The following is a 20,611-nucleotide window of genomic DNA, read 5'->3' as shown; positions in this document are numbered from 1 at the left end:
ATTTTTTTATTTGTATTTTTTCCCGCTAGTACACGTGTCTCTGTACAAAAGATTTTTGTTGAAAAGTAAGGATGTTCTTTCTTAGAAATAATATTTTTCAGTTTTAATTTTATTATGTAAAAAATACCTTTTTTTTTACAAAGAACAGCAAATTAAAAAGTCCTTAAAGAGACGATTAATAAAACAAGAAACAGCTAGAAAACCTGGAGAAATCCCATGTAAGCACAGAGAGAGAGAGAGAAAGAGAGAGAGAGAGAGAGCGAGAGAATGAAAACTATAAACAAAAGATTTTCCAAATTCAAAACTATTTTCTAGTTTCCATGAGTGTCATCACAGCACTGTTCCAGTAAGACGGTGATTTATACTCCTTCATTTTTCTTCTTGACAAGTTAACTTAGGACTGTGCTGTGAGTCCAGCTTTGATGATCACAAAAACACACTCTTGACTGTTTATCAAACCTTATTTATAAATATTCTAAAAACGGAAATTACATAATATAAAATGAAGGATTTGGCTAGAATGCAGTCTGACAGCAGATGCCTAAACTTAGCTGCTTTACAGAGGCATAGTAATAGGAAGTAGCAACATTAAAATGTCTGTTTTACATCCTTGAATTGTCAACAAAACCAAACAACTCAGACTTTTTCTTTTGTTGTTTGTTTGTTTGTGTTTTGTGGTCACATTTAAATGTTTCAGATGCTACAGCATTTCATAACAAAGATAGCCACCTGATCAAAATACAGAAAAAAAGCTTTTAAATCAGAATTGTATTTATTAAGCGATGAGAAATCTGACTCAGTCAAATATAATGGCTCTACTTGTTAAATAAGGAAATGTCTATTAGCTTTTATTATAATCTATTTTTTTATTTAAGACTTTGGGTCTATTACTGCTGGATCTATGCAGGTTCTGTTTGAATAAATCATTTAAATGTAGTTTGATGCTGTGAAACATAAAAAAACAGAACTTAAACAGAACAAAAACAGAAAAGCCCAAATATTTTTTTTTACAGGATTGTAAAGCATAAACCTTTTTAATGACGGACGTTTTTGTTAATTTATGTATCACCAGAGATTACATTTTTTTCTAACTTATTTAGGTGCTAAAGCAAATAAGTACGTTAAATTGTGGTTAAATTGTTTTCAATTTTGACTTTTAACACATTATACAGGAACGTTTGATAGTGTCAGACCTTTGAAATAATTTCTCAAAAGAAGATTTTTGTCTTTCTTTTTGTAAAAAAATAAATAAATAAAAATAGAAGAAGAAGAAAGAAAATCACAATTTTGTTGCACTTGTTTGATTTGGTGAAGCAATAAAAATGGTAAAACACCCAAAGAGGTGAATACTTTTTATAAGCCCTGTAAAGTAAATGTGAAAATCTATACAGTGGTCTGTACTACAGGCTTTATATTTATCTGTTATCTATTTACGATCCTTTCAACACCTTAAACCATTATGCAGTCACGGTTTTTAGTGTACAACCCCTGGAAATCCAGTTTATCTGATTTCATGTCTTGATAACTTGTCTGGGTATTTGCAATTAGTGACCCACAAGTGTTAAAATAGAGGTGACACCATTTGTAACTTTACTCAGAAGGATAAATCTAATAAAACGTGTCCTGTAGGAAATAACAGGACAAGTGTAAACGGCGCTTACCAAAGGAAATGCTGTAAAAGTCGAGGTAAAAGATGTCTTTGTCTCACACTGCTGAACAGACTCCAGCTGAGTGAGCAGAGCCTCATCAATATTTCACCACTGCTGCCCTCTGCTGTGAACATCTGAACTGACATTTTCACAGCCATAAAATAGGGATTTACAGTGTTTAACAGCCTGTACTTTCACGAGCTATATATAGCATCGTAAACCGGTTCCTAAGCTTGCAACACTTCTCCAGGATGCTTTTTTTTTTCTTTCTTTTTTTAAATTGACGGCACTCCTGTTTCCCGGCCGCTCCACTGATACAGCTCAAAGAGAAAAAGTCTTCAAACAGTGAAAGGCAAAGTTACGGGAAAACAATTATAATTATTTTACCTCTGCTGATTTGCTGTGGCCTGATTAGTTTTTCCAACCTTCAAACTGCAGGTAGGTCACTCTGAAGATGGAACAAACAGTTTTTTTTTTTTTTATCATATCAAAAGGATTTTGACTGTAATCTCTTATGAATCTCACCTTTGTGTTGAGACTGTGCTTGCATCAATGAAACCCCTCTGGGCTGGGGATGAAAGGAAAACACCTGATGCTTTATACATGGCCAAACACCTTGTGTTGTAGAGGGCAAAAGCTTGGATGCTTTACTTTTTCTCTCTGTGTAGAACTTCTCAAACAGTTGAGTGAAGAGCTCACTTGTCTCGGATGAGATGAGTTATGACATTTAATTTCTCTTTGGGAGGAAAAAAAAACATTTTAAAGATGAACTGCACACATCTATCGTCATCTGACCGTTACGATTTGGAGAGGCTGAGGTTTCGCTTTGTTTTCTGCCATATAAATGCGCTGCTGAGTTTATTGGCACTGGAGATATTTGGTATCTGGGGGACAACCAGTTCTCTTACAGTGCTGTGAATTTTTATTTTTGTGCCCTACTGGTCTCTTCTGTCATGACTTTTATGTCACAACTGAATGTTATAGATTGTCACACAATGTTTCATGGGAGAAAAACATAATTTAAATGAATCAAAAATGTGATTTCATCAATTAGGGAAAATAGCCATGTAAACCAAGGGAAAAAAGTAAAACTATATAGCTGCCTAAACCTAATAAGTGCTACTTTCATGCCAGAGGTGAACGACCTTTGTGGTCTTTTGCTCAGCAGTGGCATGGAAGCTCTGCCGTACATGCTATTTTTACCAGACTATTCCTTTTCAGCAAATTATAAAGTCCATAGCTAAATATAATTTCAATTTTTTTGGCAGTAATTGAAAATATATATTCACAGGTGCTCCGCATCCAAACCGACTGAGTCTAAACTATTTTTCAGGAGAAGAAAATGGGATAAAAAATCTATAGGTGTGCATCAACTCTTAAGCTAAGGGGTTGTAATATTTGTGAGATGAAATTCAATAAATAACTTGTGGGGTTACATATTCAAGTTACCAATGGAAGAAGGATCCTAATGAGTAACAACAGGAGTTATTGGACATGACAGCTGCAGCTCCCTGCATGTCTCTTCTTCCACTGGGCCATGGACTTCCTGCAGCTTTTATTGTAGTTTCTTGCTCTGCTGCGCCTTCAGAAGTGACAGCAGAGCCAGATTTGACAAAGTCAGTCGGTCATTACTTCTACTACAATCACAGCTGTTCTCTGAAAGTTCTGTGTGGAGGTTTCAGAGAACAACAATCGTTCATGATGTCCCATGCATTAACATCTTAAAATATGTTGTGTGTAATTGATTCTGTTTTATTCTCCTTGTCTTGGAAGCATTAAAACTGTTAAGTTGGCATCAGAAGAACAGACTCTCTCAGCTCATCTCCCACATGCTGGAGACCTTTCTCACGTTTGCATATCCCACCAACTTTATGCTACATGGCAGAAACATACAATGAAGCAGAGCCCCCAGAATGATAATACCTCCATCATACCTGACATTTAGTATATAAAATTGAGTTTTTCTGCTGCATCTTCAGGCAATATAGAACCCTTTCAAAAATACACAGAGCATTTGTTGCCTCAAAGAAGCAACAAGTTCCATTTCTTCTGCTCCCTAAAGCATTAATCTTTCTAAAGAACTTCAGGTTCCAGTGTCTCGATGCAGGAAGTGATCTTTTCACATCTTCAGTGTGAACCTCTGAGAATGTGAACACTTACAAAAATGTCCAATAATATATCCATGAGACAGACTTGAGTCACTGTCATTATCATTAATTGAGCAATAAATGCAGAGAAAAATTCTGCCATTCCATATTCGGACAGAGCAAACAAACTAACAGTTTAGTTTTTCTTCTTCTTTTTGTATCAAACACTGATGGAATTAAATGTTTGGATGCAAGAAGCACTAGAGAATATGGATGTAAATTTTCGTTTTCCAATCTACAAAACAAAGCGAAATGTTTGTTTTGTACACACATGCTTCTGCAAATGAACTGAATTTCAGATAACCAAAGTAAAAATGCACCAGCTGCTTTATTTTGACTCATCATAGCAGCAATGACTGGACTGAGTCAGCCGAGAAGTTTCATTTTTTTATGTGACCTTTTAACCTTGGATTCCTCCAACCAGGGGGATTTAAGATGTAATTAAATCTAAATCCAGATTTCAAAACACAATCACATGGATTAATAAACTTTGGGATCTCAGCCGTTGTAATGCTATCTGTGTGCAAATGGAGAGAAATTGAGGAGAAGCCACAAATGACTTTATTGACTCCTCTACCTTCTGAGTGCTTCTAACCTGATGGGTGGCTGAGAAGGGCCTGGGGTCGCAATGGAGCGTCCCAGAGACAATTATTAGTAGCTCACTTTCACATGATTGTTGGCTGGAAATGAAGCTGGCTGATTAAAGATTAAACTTTCTAATGGAGAGAGTTCAGGCTGTTGAGTCTCAGGTGTCTCAACAGCCCAGAAAGGCCCAAACCAATCTTGCACTGAGGAAACGTGGGCAACGTCTCACACTGCAGGGAGTAAAATTGTGTCTTCTAGAAATGATTTGAAAACAGAAAAACGAAAGTAACATTTTCTACTCACAAGAGTAATTGCAGGACAATCTACAGATTTGGGGTTGCCTCATCAGAAGCTCAACACTGACAAGACGAGAAGACATTTTTCCCATGTTGTAAGTGAAATAATCTGCCTGTGAAACCTGTATTTTTTCATCAATATTAAGAAATTTTTCGACATGACGCAAGCTCCTATTCCTGCTCAATCATTACATGTAAGTTAGTTTTGCCTTGTTTCAAGCGTAGTAAGATATTTGCTCTAGAAACAAAGCAAAAAAATTCTTTGTAAGATTTTGTTGCTTCTGCAGTGAATCACCTCAAAGTTTGCAGCTCAAAACTACCTTTCAACCAGCTGAAGATGCTGGTTTTTGTACCAACTACGGGGACATTTTAAAACAGATTAAATGGCTCAAACAAAAGCCAGAGTTACTTTAAATAATTTTGCTTCATAATTAGAATACATCAAAGCACTTTTTATGCTCAAGAATTGAGCTGAGGGTTGGATATAAATTCATTACTGTAAAAAAAAAAAAAGTATTTTTCTTCTCAGATTTTTGCAGTTTTTGCTTTTTTGCTACACGTTTTATATTTAACTAAATACAAAGCATTTGTTTTTTAAATTTTGGATTTCATTTATCAAACAAACATGCCAGACCTTGTGGATTGTGTTTATAAAGCTTTAATGTGGCGCTGTGTGGGAACCTGCCGCTGCCCTCCTGCGCACAGCAGAAACGGATATCTTCCAAATCATGTTCCCATCTCAACTCGGTTCTCCAGAGCCTCCCACAGGTAGGTAGCTCTCCTCCGCGCTCTCATCCCGCACCGGCGTGGCGTGCCTCACTCAGAGATGCGCACTCCGCTGCGCCCTCACCTCTTCCCACTCGGCCCCGCCGTCTCTCAGGCTGTCCAGTCCCGTGAAAGTGCGCGCCGGGAGTCCGCACATCTGGACCGACAGATGAAACGGATGGTTTCATCCATGAACTCGTTGATTTTTCGTGTGCATCCGAGTGTGACCGCGAGGGGATCCTGCAGCGGCAAAACACCCGCAATGCAACACGCAGCGGCTGTTGAATGCCACGAAGAGCATCTTCCCGTCGTTCAGCGGTTATCTTAAAGAAATGCTGTCATTCCTGAGCAGGGCGCTGTCAGGCAAAGACTTTGTGTGTTTTCGCCACGTTTTTACTTGAAGTTGAGGCTGTTGCAGGGGATTCCTCCCATCACACTGTCGCTGCTGGTCGCCTGAGACTCCAGGATCACTCAGTCAAGCTCTCAGAGGAGTTAACTGTTGCCTTGAGTCAACTTTGTCAGTCAGTGCTTGGATCTGGGACCCGCTGGGTCTCCAGCCTTCCCTTTACCCTCCCCAACATTCACCCTCAGCGCTTTGAGGGGGAGAGATGGAGAGCAGCAGGTGACTCACCGCTCACCGTCGCTTCAGGACGTCTTCTGGGGACTCACCGGACACACTGGGATCACCCAGAAAGTCCCAGGACAGTATGGTGAGTGCGTTGCGCACGGTGCGTCTGCATGCCTGCTGTCTGCGCTTGTGTGAAAATTAACAGCAACATGTCACATGGGATTTAAAGGGCTGGCAGGGGAGAGAACCGCCGCTTCAATTTGACACGCAGCATAATTAGTTAATGGGCAGATGTGAAGTAAAGTAAAGTAGAAGCATTAGTTGATAAAGGAGATAAGCTGTAGTCTAACATCTATAATGTCTCAGAGTTGTTCCTTTTTATAATGCAAATCTGCATCTATAAAACTTTACTCAGTTTCAACCTTGATGTTACACTGAAAACATGACATGTTGTAAGACACGTTTTTAATGGTTGCTGTTGATGTGGATAATATGGCACACCACAGTGGGCGCCATTCAATCAGGGGGCGACAGGAGCATTCTACAAAGTTGTTAGAATCCAGAAAGGGTTTTCTCCTCTTAATAGGAAGTGGATTCCATCCCTGCACTGTAAAAAACAAACATAAATATGGCAGCAGCATTGTTGGAAGCTAAAGTCGTTATCTGATTTTGTAGATTATATGGTGATAAATTAAAGTGTTTAACTCTTTTAATTCATTTGAATTTATTTCACTTATGCATTTGAATATTAATATAATTATTCTGCATGAAACAGTGATTTTTTAAAACAGAGTTGAGAGGTATACAACTTTTACTCTGTTTCTAAGAGGAGCCTTTTTAATACTTTCTGGCATTAGCATCTGTTAAGATTCAGACTAGCTTAAGCATCTTGGTAAAATTATTCTATAACTTTGATTTCTGAAAGTTTTAAAGTTGTAAAAGCAAACAAAAAATATATACCAGGAGCAAAAGAAGAGGCTAGTCCACAGTGCTACTCATGCAAGATCCGTATTTAAAAAAAACAACAACAAAAAAAACTGTGGATGGTTTAATTTGGTAATTATCAATTAATTTTGCTGCATCACTTAAAAATGCTGGTTGCGCTTTTTGAAAAAAAAAAAAAACAAAAACAAAAAAAAAAAACATCAGTTCTTAGTATTTATAGATTTGTCTTTCTTTACTGCTGAAAGTCTAGAGAAATAGCTGCACAACAGTTTTTCTAGTGAATTGACAAAAAAAAAAAAAAAAAAATCCCAGAACTTTTCACACATTCCATCCACAATTTTTTTTCCCCCTCCAGGGGATCTTTTGTGGGCTCTAGTGTCCCCTATTTGAAAATAGGCTGAGAGGAAAAGAGAGGGGGGAAGACATGCGGCAAATGTCGATGGGTCCAGAAATCGAACCCGCGACGGCCGCGTCAAGGGCCCAAGGCCTCCAAACGTGGGTTGCGCTATCCCCTACGCCACCACAGCACGCATTCCATCCACAAATTTTAAAGTATTTTATTGAGATTCGTCTGACAATGGAAAGTCTTTAATATTGGTAAAGAGTGTCGAATACTGAGATGGGAATGATTGTTCATGCTTTCCTGACACACAAATTGCTGTAAATGTTGTTTTATACAACGTGCACCTGCTGAACAGTTTAAGGTTTGGTTTTGGATAGAATCTTAAACTCATGGTCCTCCTGGACTATGTATGTAAGATCTTAAAGAGCAGGTGTTTTTAAAAAGACAGAGGCTCAATTTCAGTGCACTAATTTACAAAGTGAAATTTCTTTTAAGTCATATTTGACATACATAGAATTTTTATAAAAATTGAAGGTAATATGGTTACTTGATTGTGCTATAAAATGTCACTACTTGCTGCCTGTGGATCTTTAGCAGCTCACGTTAATTGTGATTTCTTTTTTTTTTACTTTTAAGAAAGTTCTGACTCAGTTCATTTCACAACATATCAGCACTAAGAAAAAGATTTATTCAGGCATGTTTATTAATCCATTTGCTGCAGAATATAAAATGAAACTGTCAGAAAAATAAGCTAATTTGCAAATTAGCTTATTTTTAAGTTACAATGTTGTATTGGAAACAGCTCTGTTTGGAAAACTAACACACAAGTATGTTACTTATTTTGCGACATGCATTGGTGGTGTTATGTTTATTAATTAATGAATCAGATCAATACATTTAACTCAGACAGTCCAGACTCCAGTCTTTTCTCCGTGTGGCTGTCTGGACTATTTCACAGCGTTTTTTTGCAGACAGCCCTATTAGAGTCTTAGATGTTTAATAGTGATTGAATAGTGAATGAATCAGATCAATACATTTAACTCAGACAGTCCAGACTCCAGTCTTTTCTCCGTGTGGCTGTCTGGACTATTTCACAGCGTTTTTTTGCAGACAGCCCTATTAGAGTCTTAGATGTTTAATAGTGATTGATGTTTGATTTTAAAAAAACAAGTCCTGCAGGTATTTCAGTTTAACAGTTGCCTCAAGTAATTGCCTCTGACTTAAACTACAGGAGTACTGGAAAGTGTGCAAAGAGGTTTTTGTTTAATAAACACCCCAATGTTCTTGATGAATATTTGTGGGATTGAGGGGGCCTACAAACTGAGGATAATATTGAATATTTAACTTCAGAGGCAGAGCTTTGTTTGGAGATCTTTGCACACCTTCACCATCAGTAAGCTTCCATGATCCAGCCAGCTTCCAGTCCGGTGGCCTTACCACCCTTTGTTTTTCCTTACATGCTAATAGTCATTATGCATGTGACTAGGCTTGCCGACCAACCAACCAAGGCCTCGACTCGGTGTGGTGGCTAAAGCTCATTGTGTCACAAGATGCTTATGATAGCTGTGCATCAGCAGCTGGCTCTCAAATCAAAAGGCTTTTTTTAGTGGCTGATCTTTACACACATAATAAGGGCCTCTTCTTTCGGGAAATAAAATGTAAAAAAAAATTTAAAAAAAAATCTCTAATTTGTGCAAATAGACATTTTAGTCATGCCTCTTCTACGTAAAGAGAAATTCAGAAACTTGGCACAAAACTGAACCTGCTAGAGGCGACAAGTTGCCTTTGGTTCCACCATCGTGAGATCAAACGCAGGAGACTGAAGGCCTGTGTGACCGGTGGACTTCTGCGTTGTGTGTGCTATATGGTGATCGGACAAACCACAAAACACCAAATCTGGGTTTGGAGGCGGTCTCCGCTTATTTAATCTGTCAATCGGGAGATATTAGCATTAGCACATAGCATGTGCTCTAGTTCTCCAACCCAATCTATACAAAATAATAGTGTTAGATTGCATCAAATGTTATAAAAACGTAATAGCAACTCAAATGAAAATATCCAAACACCTATCATTAATACAGAAGGAAAAATAAACATTTGAACAATATAAATGAAAGGATTTCAATGGATTATAAAACTTGCTTCTCCCTAGTGGAATGAGTAACAAAAGGGAAGAGGAAATTAATAACTTAATATTTATAATGGAAGACCCTGAACTAAAGAAGAAGAAAGTAAGGCGGAGCTGGAGGATCAAACTCCTTGTAGCAGACACAAAGGAACACAAGGACAGTCAAGTATAAGCGGACAAATACCGTACATTAAAGAAAACATGTTGTGAAAATATACAGCTATTAATATAGACCCAGTTACACCTGCAGCACCAACCAGAAACTCCTGGGCGATTCTCTGAATTCGGTACATTTTGGGGTCTCAGTCTACTTAAAAATACACCACAAAAAATTGTGTTTTTGAATTCTGCATCTATTGAAGGACTCCAAGAAACCTCCAAGAAAACATGTTTCCCCACTTTATGCATGAAAGTGCATAAAGTGCACTTTCATGCATAAAGTGCACAATGTGCACAATGTTGTAACAATGTTACAAAGAAATTTGTAACATTGTTACAAATTTCTTTGTCACTTCGGATGCTTTAAATTCAACCCCGTAACAAAATCATAATTTTTATAACGGGGTTGAACATTACGGGTTTGAAGATTTTCACTAAAAGTTGCCATAAGTCCACATCAGCTAGGGTATGAAGCCACATATGATATAATGAAAACAAAAAAATTATATGTGTTTCAAAAGACCATTCTTTACTTTTTCCCAAACAACAATAAATATAATTTACATGTGAAAGTGTTGAAAGGTTGAGCTTGACGATGACGATATTTGGATTAAAAATAATCAAATATAGGTAAGAAACTATACACTTAAGTCTCTTTACAGTCTGAGTGGGAAGAGACTTGAGTGATGTCACTTTCAGGGTGCTGAGGAAATTGGGCTGAACCATTATTTATGAAAAGGAGAGATTAGTATGTTGTTACAGGGTTGAACACAACTGGAGGGTCATGATTATAAAGTGCTATTTTATAAATAATTTATGTATTCTTTTCATATTTCCTTTATTTAAGTTAAAGTATACCTAAATAAAAAAAATATGTATATAGTTATTTTATAATGGTACAAATAACTTGCAGTTACTGGCTACTTTTATTTGTTTTATATTCAGTGAAAATTTTAAAACTTTTAAAACATTGGTCAGTGTGGACATGCTCATTTGGCTGACGTCTAGGCTTCAACAATCCATAAAATTTTTCACATCATTTTTAAAATATATTTGCATGTTATAATACCAAGACACATGGATATTTCTCCAAAAATGTGGTTTGCATTATGTGAAAATCTTTGAGATAAACCTGTGAGACACAAAATGCACCAAATTCAGAGAAAGAACCTCCTTCAGTCAAACTCTGACTTCAACTGTACATTGATTGTTCCACTAGGGGGCCTAAAACAACCACTGCACCTACCTCAACCACTGCACACTTCAAAAACTTAAATATACCACCAGAAGTCATTCATTCATTTGGAACAGAAATGTAGAATTTGATTTTGAATTTTTTTTTGCTTTTTTATGTATATAAAACTGTGAGTAATTTAACAAACAGTTTTCACATTTACTGGTCTGTTCTACTTCCTAAATGAGGTTGTCACTTGCTGAGTAGATACTTGTTCATTTGCAGTGGACCTTTAATGATTTAGTGGAACTATAAAGCTATGATACTTTGATTCACCATAAAAAAACATTTGAAAATAGCTCCAGACACAACTAAAGGCCCTCCTTCAAGACCATAAAAACAAATAGTGATCATTTCTGGTGCCTGTAACTTAGAATAGACCACTCAAGTCTGTTGATATAACATTTATGCCATTATTACACGCTTGGTGCCAACTGTCATCCAGTTGTGATCACCGACAAACAGCCTTTTACATTGCAGTGGGAAATTTTTTGGTCTACCCTCATTTACAAAGTAATTTTTATGTCAGCCAAATTAGAGGGTTTTTGAACTTGAACAACCAGTTTAAGGGCAGGCCATAAATCAATCAGATGCGAGTCCAGATTTTGATGAGGTTACTCTAAAATTAGTCTTATTAATCATGGATTCTGTGCAGCATTGTCTTTTTATATCACCCAATTAAACTTGTAGTTCCTTCAGGATGTTCAGAAACCGTCAGAATCCTGGGTTGTGTTGGGGTTTTTTATGGGTTGTAGTTTTGTTCATTTGTTGATCTGTGCAAGCCTTAGTTATTTTAGTTAGAATAAATTAAGTTACTTTCTGTTTGGTTACAGTTTTGTTTTCCCTGCTTTCCTCTTGGTGATACTCTTGATGTCTCTCTCTCTGTCTCTTTCTCTGTCTCTCTCCGTTTGCTTGTCAGGTCCCTTCTCTCACTTGCAACCGATCAGTCACCTGTTCTTTATTGGTAATCAAACTCCTCTGTTTGAAAGCCCCATACATTCACTCGCTGCTGGATTCTGCCATTACTGTCCACTTCTTTTCATCCTGTTCCTGTTTGTCTTTGGTTCTCCATTGTTTATTGTATGTTTTTGTAGATATTTCTTTTATAAAGTTATTCAGCTTCATTCACTGCCTACATTTGCTCTGCAACTTTGGGTTGAGTCATACACACACACACACACACACACACACGCACACACACACCCACACGCGCACACACCAAAACACAAACCGTTGTTTTCTTTTTTTTGAGCAATGGACTTTGTCTTGGACCTCATCTCTTTCTCATTCTTGAATCATCAACACTCTTCTTAACTGAGCCAAGCATGGTGTATGTGGCTTTTGATGTTCTTGATTCTTTTGTGTCCTCTTGGATTATTAATTCATGTCCTCCTGAAGTAATTTTGGTAGGCTGGCCAGTCTTGGGATAATTCACCACTGATCCATGTTTTCTCATTTTGTGGATATTGGACTCTAGTTGGAGTTCAACATTTGTTCTGTAACCCTTTCCATACAAATAGATGTCAATTACTTTTTTATTATCTGTCTTTGAATATGAATCAGGATAACATGCTATTATTTGAGATCCCTTTGCCTATTTCATATTATTCTGATTGAAACATGATTGTTCTGGCTTTTTCCAACTCAGCCGTTGTCTTTGTCCAAGATACTTTACTTATGGTAGCCTTGCTTCTGTCAGACAATGCAGCTATAGCTACAATGTAGCTTACAATTATGTTGTGTAAAGCAGTTTGGAGTCCTCAGGACTGGGTGAAGTGAGTACAGGCCATTTAGCATTTATAGGAAGTTTTTAACTAGGTCTATGGGTACTCCAGCAGTCTGCCACAAAAGAAAGAAAAAAAAAATATGGGTTTAGTTTTCTGAAAGTCATGACAAATTCAAGCAATATTTTTGGTTTCCTATGGTTTCCTTTTTAAAGAGCTACATCATTCAGCAAAATGCATTGTGACAGTCCAGAAATGGTTTGTTGCCTGGGGGTGATATGGTACCATACAGGGATAACAATAATCTAACTGGCTTTGTTATAATGTGAAATTCCTTCAGAACTTTTTTATTTTTATTTATTTTTTTTATATTGCACCTGTTCCATCTGTCAGCTGCTCGCTGAGGCCTGTTTCTCATTGGGAAAACATCAGTCATCTCCCCATTTCTCCTCTCGAGAATCATCTCCTCACCATCACTCTTGGCCTCCTTAGAAATTTCCAGTACTCCTGTAGTTTAAGTCAGAGGCAATTACGTGAGGGAACTGTTAAACTAAAATACTTGTGCTTTTTTTCATCAAACAATTTGAAGTTTGGGGTTCTTTTGTGTCCGATGGTGACCTCTTTATTGGGGATGTTTGGCTCTGCTGGGATTTAATGGCTAAATTACAAAAAATATATATATATAACTAAAAATATGTGTGCTTACTGTGTGTGAGAGAGAGATGATGTTGACAAGCTGTTTATCCTGAATGTTTCTTTGCTTTGCCGACAAACTCTCACAGGTGCTTCTTCAATCTCTATATGAGTAATGACTTCTCCACCAAAGGACTTGGTAATTTATTCATGGCTTGTCCATTGATGGAGGGTGTAGAAAAAGACTGCCTCACACTGAGATTACACAGCTAAAGCTAATGAAGTCACTCACAGCGAGCAGACAGGCCCGCTTCTGGTGCAAGAAATGTGATGGATCGAGTTAAAAACAGGAGGAGTCACAAGATATTTTAGAAAAATAGGGTTGAATGAAGCACGCGCTCTCTAAAATGTGCAAGATTTCATTCGGCTCCTCTTTCTTGTTTTCACTTGCAGAGGCTCCTGCAGGCAAAGACAAAAAAGAAGAAATATTGATAACAACACCTAAATGGGACACAGATATAATGTGTCAGTGGTGTGAAGCTAAAGCTTTAAAAGTAAATGTGATTTTAAAGGGTCACTGTGGGCGTGTTTCTACTACAAAACATTTTTTCTATTTTCATTTTTTCAGGCTGTTTCTGTGAGTGCCTAAGGTTGGCTTAGAATCTTTCTTTAACTTGGGATGCATGTTTTTCAGAAAACCAGAGTTCTTTGAAAAATTCCACCCATGCTTGTACAAAACAAACACCTCAGAACTTCCTTCTTGTTGTGATGCAACTTTGCAGTACGGGGAATTGCAAACCAATTCCCCGTACTGCTGGTGGTGCTGACATGAACAATCACTGCAAACTTAGTTGAAGTCTTCATATGCAAAAAAACTGCAATAAGTCTCCAAGTGCAGCATGCAGATAGCGTGAGGGTTCTCATTGCACCACATTTTGAAGGATAAAGCCATTTGAATTTTTCAAAGCAAGAAATAAATTAGCATTCTTATCCTGTGCTACAAGTTTGATCATAAGTATAATCTATAAATTATATTTTATTATGGAAATGACAGCTGGTGTTTGAATGAGATTACATGTATAAATAAAATTTAAAATAACAATCAAATGGCTTCTAAATTAGTTACATTTGCAAATACATTGTTTTTACATGTTCTAGCTAGGATTTTATCCAGCATCAATAATGAAGTAAAAGTTGAAGAAAAAAATTATTTGCTGGAAGGAATTTATCTGCATGTTAACTTCAATGGAGTCACCCTGCCAAACATCAGGTATTGCTGGCAGGTATAATGCATATTCAACAAGAGCAGAGAAATTAATTATTTTCTTAAACGCTTCAAGGACAAGAACAAGTTCTTTCTGGCAACCACATTATGTACTCCACAAGAACTAAATGCTACTTGTATTATTTATTTTTCCTTTCTCAAATGTAATTCTTTGAATGGCTTCTGCACACATTTAGAAATAATTTTGTTGCATATTTGAAAACTTCAGTTGATAAAAATGTGTTTTATATGTTTGTGTAATGATGGTCTATCCATCTTTGTTACCAATACAATGGTCAAAATTAACATCTTCAAGCTGTTTTTTTTGATAAGTTACATTTACTTTTTTGTGGCTGGAAGTTCCTTTTCAAGCCTCTATGGTTCTCCATATCTATTTTTACTCAATGTACATGGATACTGATGTTGAGCTGATGATGCTTGATTTCTGTATCAAAATAGCTTTGTTACATCAGCACTGGCATTATTTAAAGCCTTCCGATTTTACTCAAAACCTTATTTCTATCATAGAAAATGCACTCACCTTCTGCAGAATGTTCCCGAAGACTCTCACTGGATGGCACTTTGAAACTTGAGTCAGAAATTCTCCTTAAATACAAAACCGTGAGTCAGGTGGTAGCAGTTTAGCAGGTGGAGCTAGGAATCCTGACTAAGGAGTTCAACTTGTTAGGCTGGGTGGCTTTTTTTCCTCTGCAGAGAAATTGTCTCCCAGTTACAGAAGGTCTGCTAGAGAATAGAAAACAGCCTTATTCAGTTTCTGCTGTGGGGTGCAGACACAACAGACCTTTTAAAGTTTGTTGAAAAGGCTTTTTAATGCACTCCAAATCAGAGCAGGGCCTCAAAGGGTTAAAGTACCATCTTATCTTCCGTTGATCTGTTTATCATTATTGCCTCTAAAAAGCAATAACTCAGCCATGTTTAGTAATGAATTTAAATTTTGCTATGTTTTCCGAGCTGTCAAGGTCTTTGGCTTTTGCTTTGTTTTTATATTTTATATATTCTGCTCCCTGCCGGCCATTTCTCCCATGTCCTCAGTTCAACTTCAGTTTCTTGCTTTTCCTCACAGCAACACCGAGTTTTTAGTCAACCACCTGCTCCTCGTTTAGTAATCAACTCTCCAGCTTAAATTCAGTTAAATCAAAGCAAATACCATATTTTTTGGACTATAAGCCGTTGCATTTTCCCCACGCTTTGAACCATGCGGCTTATTGCTGGGTTTCAGTTGCCGTAGCACCGACGTTACCCAATGCAGATGGAGGGCCAGAAGTAATATATTATTATGCAAATAATCCTTTTCAGCTGTGCTCAGGCTTGAAGCTGAAATTTGATTCAGTTTCATCCTCAAAATTATGAAATAGAATTTAAAAAATTAAAAGTCAATCATGGAGCAGGCCAACTTTTAGAAAGTTGCTGAAAAATGATGCAATTAAATCTAAAACACCAACCTAGGGCAGCAATGCCGAAGACATTAGCCAGCCAGAAGGAAAGTAGTGACAGCAAAGTCTCCAGGCAGGGGTCTCAAACTCCAGTCCTCAAAGGCCGCTGTCCTGCAACTTTTAGATGTGCCTCTGCTGCACCATACCTGAATAGAATAATTAGGTCATTAGCAAGGCTCTGGAGAACTGATCTACACAAGGAGGAGGTAATTAAGGCATTTCATTCCAGTGTTTTGTACCTGTGCCACATCTAAAAACTGCAGTACAGCGGCCCTCGAGGACTGGAGTTTGAGACTCCTGAGCTAGAGTGTGAGTTGCGGCGACTGTGGCTCTTTAGTAGAGTAGTCGTCTTGCGATCGGAAGGTTGATTCCAGCTTCCTCCTGCCACATGTCAATGTGCAAGGCACTTAACCCCAAATTGCCTACCGATCTGTGTATCGGTGTATAAAAGTGTGTGTGAGTGCGAATGGGTGAATGTGACTCTAGGGTAAAACGCTTTGAGTGATTAAAATAACTGGAAAAGTGCTATATAAGTTCAGTCCATTTACCATTTAATACAAAAACATATTTATTTTTTCATGATTTGTCCTGTCTGGAAGATGAAGTCTGGAAAAATGTTTGGAGACTTAAGACAACAGTGCCTAAAACAGGGATTTAAAAGCAATGTGACAAACCCAATCTGACTGGAGTATAATGATAAACTCTGATGCACTAGGGAGTGAGTGTTTCTCCAAATAACAGTGCATCTAAAATAGCCTACATATATTGTAAATTAACATAGCATCTGAAATTCTGAGTTTTAAGTATAGTATCAAGCTGTGTTTTACTTATGAGGGTCTAACTTGCCTTTTCTTTCAGTATTTTTAGGTGGAAACAAAACAAAAATGCCCACAAGTCATTTTATCCAAGTTAAGTGTTTAACAATTGCACAAATAAAAATCAAGTCCATGACATCTAGGTCACCTCTAACCATGCATCCATGTAGGTTAGAATTCCAATCCTGTATTGAATGTCTTCAGGACAAACTCATTGTGTTTCCTTTAAGTTCTTAAAATTTGATTAATTGTTTAAATGGCTTGCATATTGTGTCATCAAATTAACCAGTGATAATGTACAGTGCATAAATGCTTCCATCCAAAATACAAGTTTGGATGTTTTGAAGCATATTTAACTCTTTATAAGATTAACAAAATAGCAAAACAAAGCAAAATAGCAGGTAAATAGGAAAGACAAGAGTATTTACTTGAGTTGCTGAGTAAAGGCTCCCACATACTCAGACTTTTGCTTTGGGCTATCCTATTGCAGTTACAAACAAATTTATTGGGTAATTAAAAATAAATTGAAATTAAAGTCTAACAGGTATTTCCGGCCTTGACTGTGTTAGTTTTTAAATGTTATATTCAGTATTGTGAATTTGAAGTCTACATCAAGGACAGTCTGTCATACCCTGTGATATTCCTGCTATGAATCTTTATTGTTCTTGTAAATAGCATGTTAAGTAAACTAGAAATTCAATACGCTGTTTCAGCTGTGTGGAAACAGAAGCTCCTATTCAGAAGGACTGAGGCAACAATCAGAGGCCTAAAGTGGGTTAAACCTCATTTTTTATGGCATTAAAAAGAGGCAGAGTGCTCTTCCACAAAAATCCACTTCAAGCCTGGAAATTTGTTCCACTCAAACCCTACAGATCAGAGAGACCTTTCATAGAAATGAAATGGATTAGATGTCATGAAATATTGCCATAGGTTAACACATACCATGGACAATGCAGTAACTCGACTCACAGGAGGACTCATATTGTTGGACTAACTGTATGCCTCAATTTGAATATGCTCAAGCTAAGTACTGAAAACCCCAAAACTTTACATTTACAGGGCAATCCACAAGTTGTCATGAAATATTATGAAATAATAAACATCATTGCGTTCATGATATGTCAAATAAAAGCTCTTGGTTTGCAACATGAGGCATTGTGGGTAAACCAACCCAGGCAAATGGCATGCCATGAGACATTCATTCAATCTCTGGACTAATCATGTTACCTGTTGTGCATCTGCAAGCATTGGTCTCAGTTTGCGTGCTTCTATGGTGTCCTTACAATGGCAAAGCAAATGGACTATCTGGAGAACAAAAGAGAGAACGTGAACTAAATGATGAACCATCATATGTAACCATTGCAGCACACAATCTTCCTCCTCTCTCTCTCTTTCTGAGCTGATGCATTTGTCTCATGTACACAGAGCAACATGCTGGATAGTCCGCTGTTCCTCTCTGCTCATATTGGACAGATTTTTGTGATAGCACTTTGAAAAAGCAGATGGTCACAGTTTTAAGTGTGTTGTGAAAGTCAACCAAACCAACAGCTAGACATTACCCATCCAATGGAGCCGAATCCCTCAGACTATCTTCATGTGAACAAACAGAAGTATATCAAATTCTTTTTTTTTCTGTGTTAATCAAAAAAAATTTAAGACTTTGTTTTGACTTAATAAGCAACTTACTCATGCTCCTCCTAACACACTTTCAAAGCAAGTGTCTCACTTCTTAAGTCTCTCTGTTTCACTGACCTATAATCTCCAACTGGCCCTCCAGCTAGTGGTTGATTAAACTACTAGTTTATTCTTTTGGAACATAAAGTGTCCTAGTTAATTACCTTCATACCCAATGCAATGTGGATCTAAAAATCAATTGAACATTGATAAAACTGCACTCTATTTGTTCATGTCTTCCCACAGCTAAAAGCAGAAGTCGTCCTACATCAGTCCGATGTCTTTGGTAAAATCTGTCTGAGCATCTGTAAGTGTTTTACCCCTCAGGGATTCATTTATCACACTCGCAAACCTTTAGCAAACAAGTTGTCCTGCAGTCAAGCAATAGCCATTTACCTTTGTGTAAAGGCAGGTGAATGATTGTGTTATTTTTATGACTAACATTGTTTCGTGAATTTATTAACCTGGAAAAACAGAATGAACAAAAGGAAAAAATCTTATCCAATAAGTGTCCATCCATCCATGTCCCTCATGTGGTTGGGAGGGTTGCTGGTGCCCATCTCCAGCTACGTTCCAGGCGAGAGGCGGGGTACACCCTGGACAGGTCGCCAGTCTGTCGCAGCCCAATAAGTGTAATCTGAGGAATCTTAAGAATCACAGCAATAGCGTATCAATCTGCAGAGTATTTTAAAACTAGTTTCAGTCAAATTAGGTCATTTATTATTAAACCAAAAGAGGGCGCATTATGACCTCATGCAACTTTGACTTAAAAGTCAAAGTTGCTCTCAAGAATCAGAAAATTATGTGAATCAGAAAAATTCATGTGACTTTTTCTGATTCACACGAAAAATTGCCTAAAGGAATCATAATGTCCTACAGAAAAAAACAGCCTCTCATTTTTCTGTGATTTATGTGCTGTAATCTTTGGCATGGATCACACTGACCTCTCTAAACAAATCAAGCAATCAGCTTTGACGCAGGATGCTGTGATACCAGAAGGAAACTGTTTCCCCCCCCCCCTCAACTCTTGTGTTTGTATTTCTGAATTTATTTCACATTTATTTCTGAATCTTTTTAATAATCCGTTTTAAATAGGTGCTGAAGTAAACGGCCTAAATCCCAGTTTTCAGTGGTTTCAGAAAATTAGGTCTCCATTCACACCAGATTAAGACCACACCATGAAGACAACTTCCACAGTGAGACTGTGGTGGTGCATGATAATGTCGGCAGCATATCAGGGTCCTGGTTGCCGCAGCTGAGGCAGATGAAAGTCCACCCAGCAAAAACAAAACAAACGAAAAACATTCAGGCTTCTTAAAGATACAGTTCATCACATGCTCACTGAATAGAGCCCCCAGCTGTGGTGAAGAACATTCACCTCCAAAATACACATAAACTGTTCAATTATGCACATTTTATTGTTGGCAGTTTAAGTGGTCTGAGTGCTTCTTTAACATCAGACAAGGTGCCTGGTGCTTGGTGGCCACCTTCTATTTTATTTTATTGGTCATTTTAAAATAACGGTCAGGATACAAAAATGACTGAAATCAGTTTTCCATCTTGTAGTACTGTTGCCACCATGACCCTGATCTGAGTAACTGATGGAAAATGGTTGGTTGGCTGATCCTGAGGGTGAGTATTTGTGTTTATCTGATACCTCCAGCCATTTTCCACTGCAAATTAGTAGCTTCTTGGAATACTTGTTTAACCTTGAAACAGCTGCTGTAACAGAGGAAGGATTGTTATTCAAATGAAATGCTTAGTACAGCACTATTTGAGTGTATAACTAAAGATTTTCTGGCGTTACAGAGAATGGTTACAGCCTCAGTGTCTTCAGCCATTGATTGCCTGGGTTCAAAGTTCAGCAACCAAATCTAAAAAACAATATAAAAACAACAACCACAACAGCAACATCATTCATACAAAAAGCTTTTTATTTGATAAAAGCAACATTACATTTTTAAGTTAAGGCCAGATGTAAAATCTCAATAAGATCGACTTTCTTGAAATTACTTGACCACATGATGGTGAACCTGTGGCATTTACTGTAGAGCGAGCTGGCAGGCAAGCGTTTAAACATTACATGATTGATTTCTTAAGGACTTTAAGCCACAAACGCTGTCACTTTCAAACATGCATTGCACAAAGCAGTCAGTCTAATCATTAACACAATAACACACACATTTTTTAACAATCTATAAAGGCTGAGTGTTTTTGTTCTTCCGTGT

The 20,611-nt window shown here is 37.4% G+C and overlaps 1 long non-coding RNA gene across 1 annotated transcript; it reads right to left on the bottom strand.

Moving 5' to 3' along the window:
- Window positions 1–9,468: 9,468 nt before the first annotated feature.
- LOC122832654 lies at window positions 9,469–15,962 on the bottom strand. Its single transcript, XR_006370856.1, has 3 exons — window positions 15,904–15,962; window positions 14,982–15,046; window positions 9,469–13,635 (listed from the first exon to the last, which is right to left on the bottom strand). It is a non-coding gene; the product is annotated as an uncharacterized LOC122832654 (long non-coding RNA).
- Window positions 15,963–20,611: the final 4,649 nt, after the last annotated feature.

This window comes from Gambusia affinis, linkage group LG06 (assembly GCF_019740435.1).
Source record: "Gambusia affinis linkage group LG06, SWU_Gaff_1.0, whole genome shotgun sequence".
In the NCBI taxonomy this organism is placed as follows: domain Eukaryota; kingdom Metazoa; phylum Chordata; class Actinopteri; order Cyprinodontiformes; family Poeciliidae; genus Gambusia; species Gambusia affinis.
The sequence above is the reverse complement of the archived record's forward strand: the minus strand, read 5'-3'. Positions and strand labels throughout refer to the sequence as shown.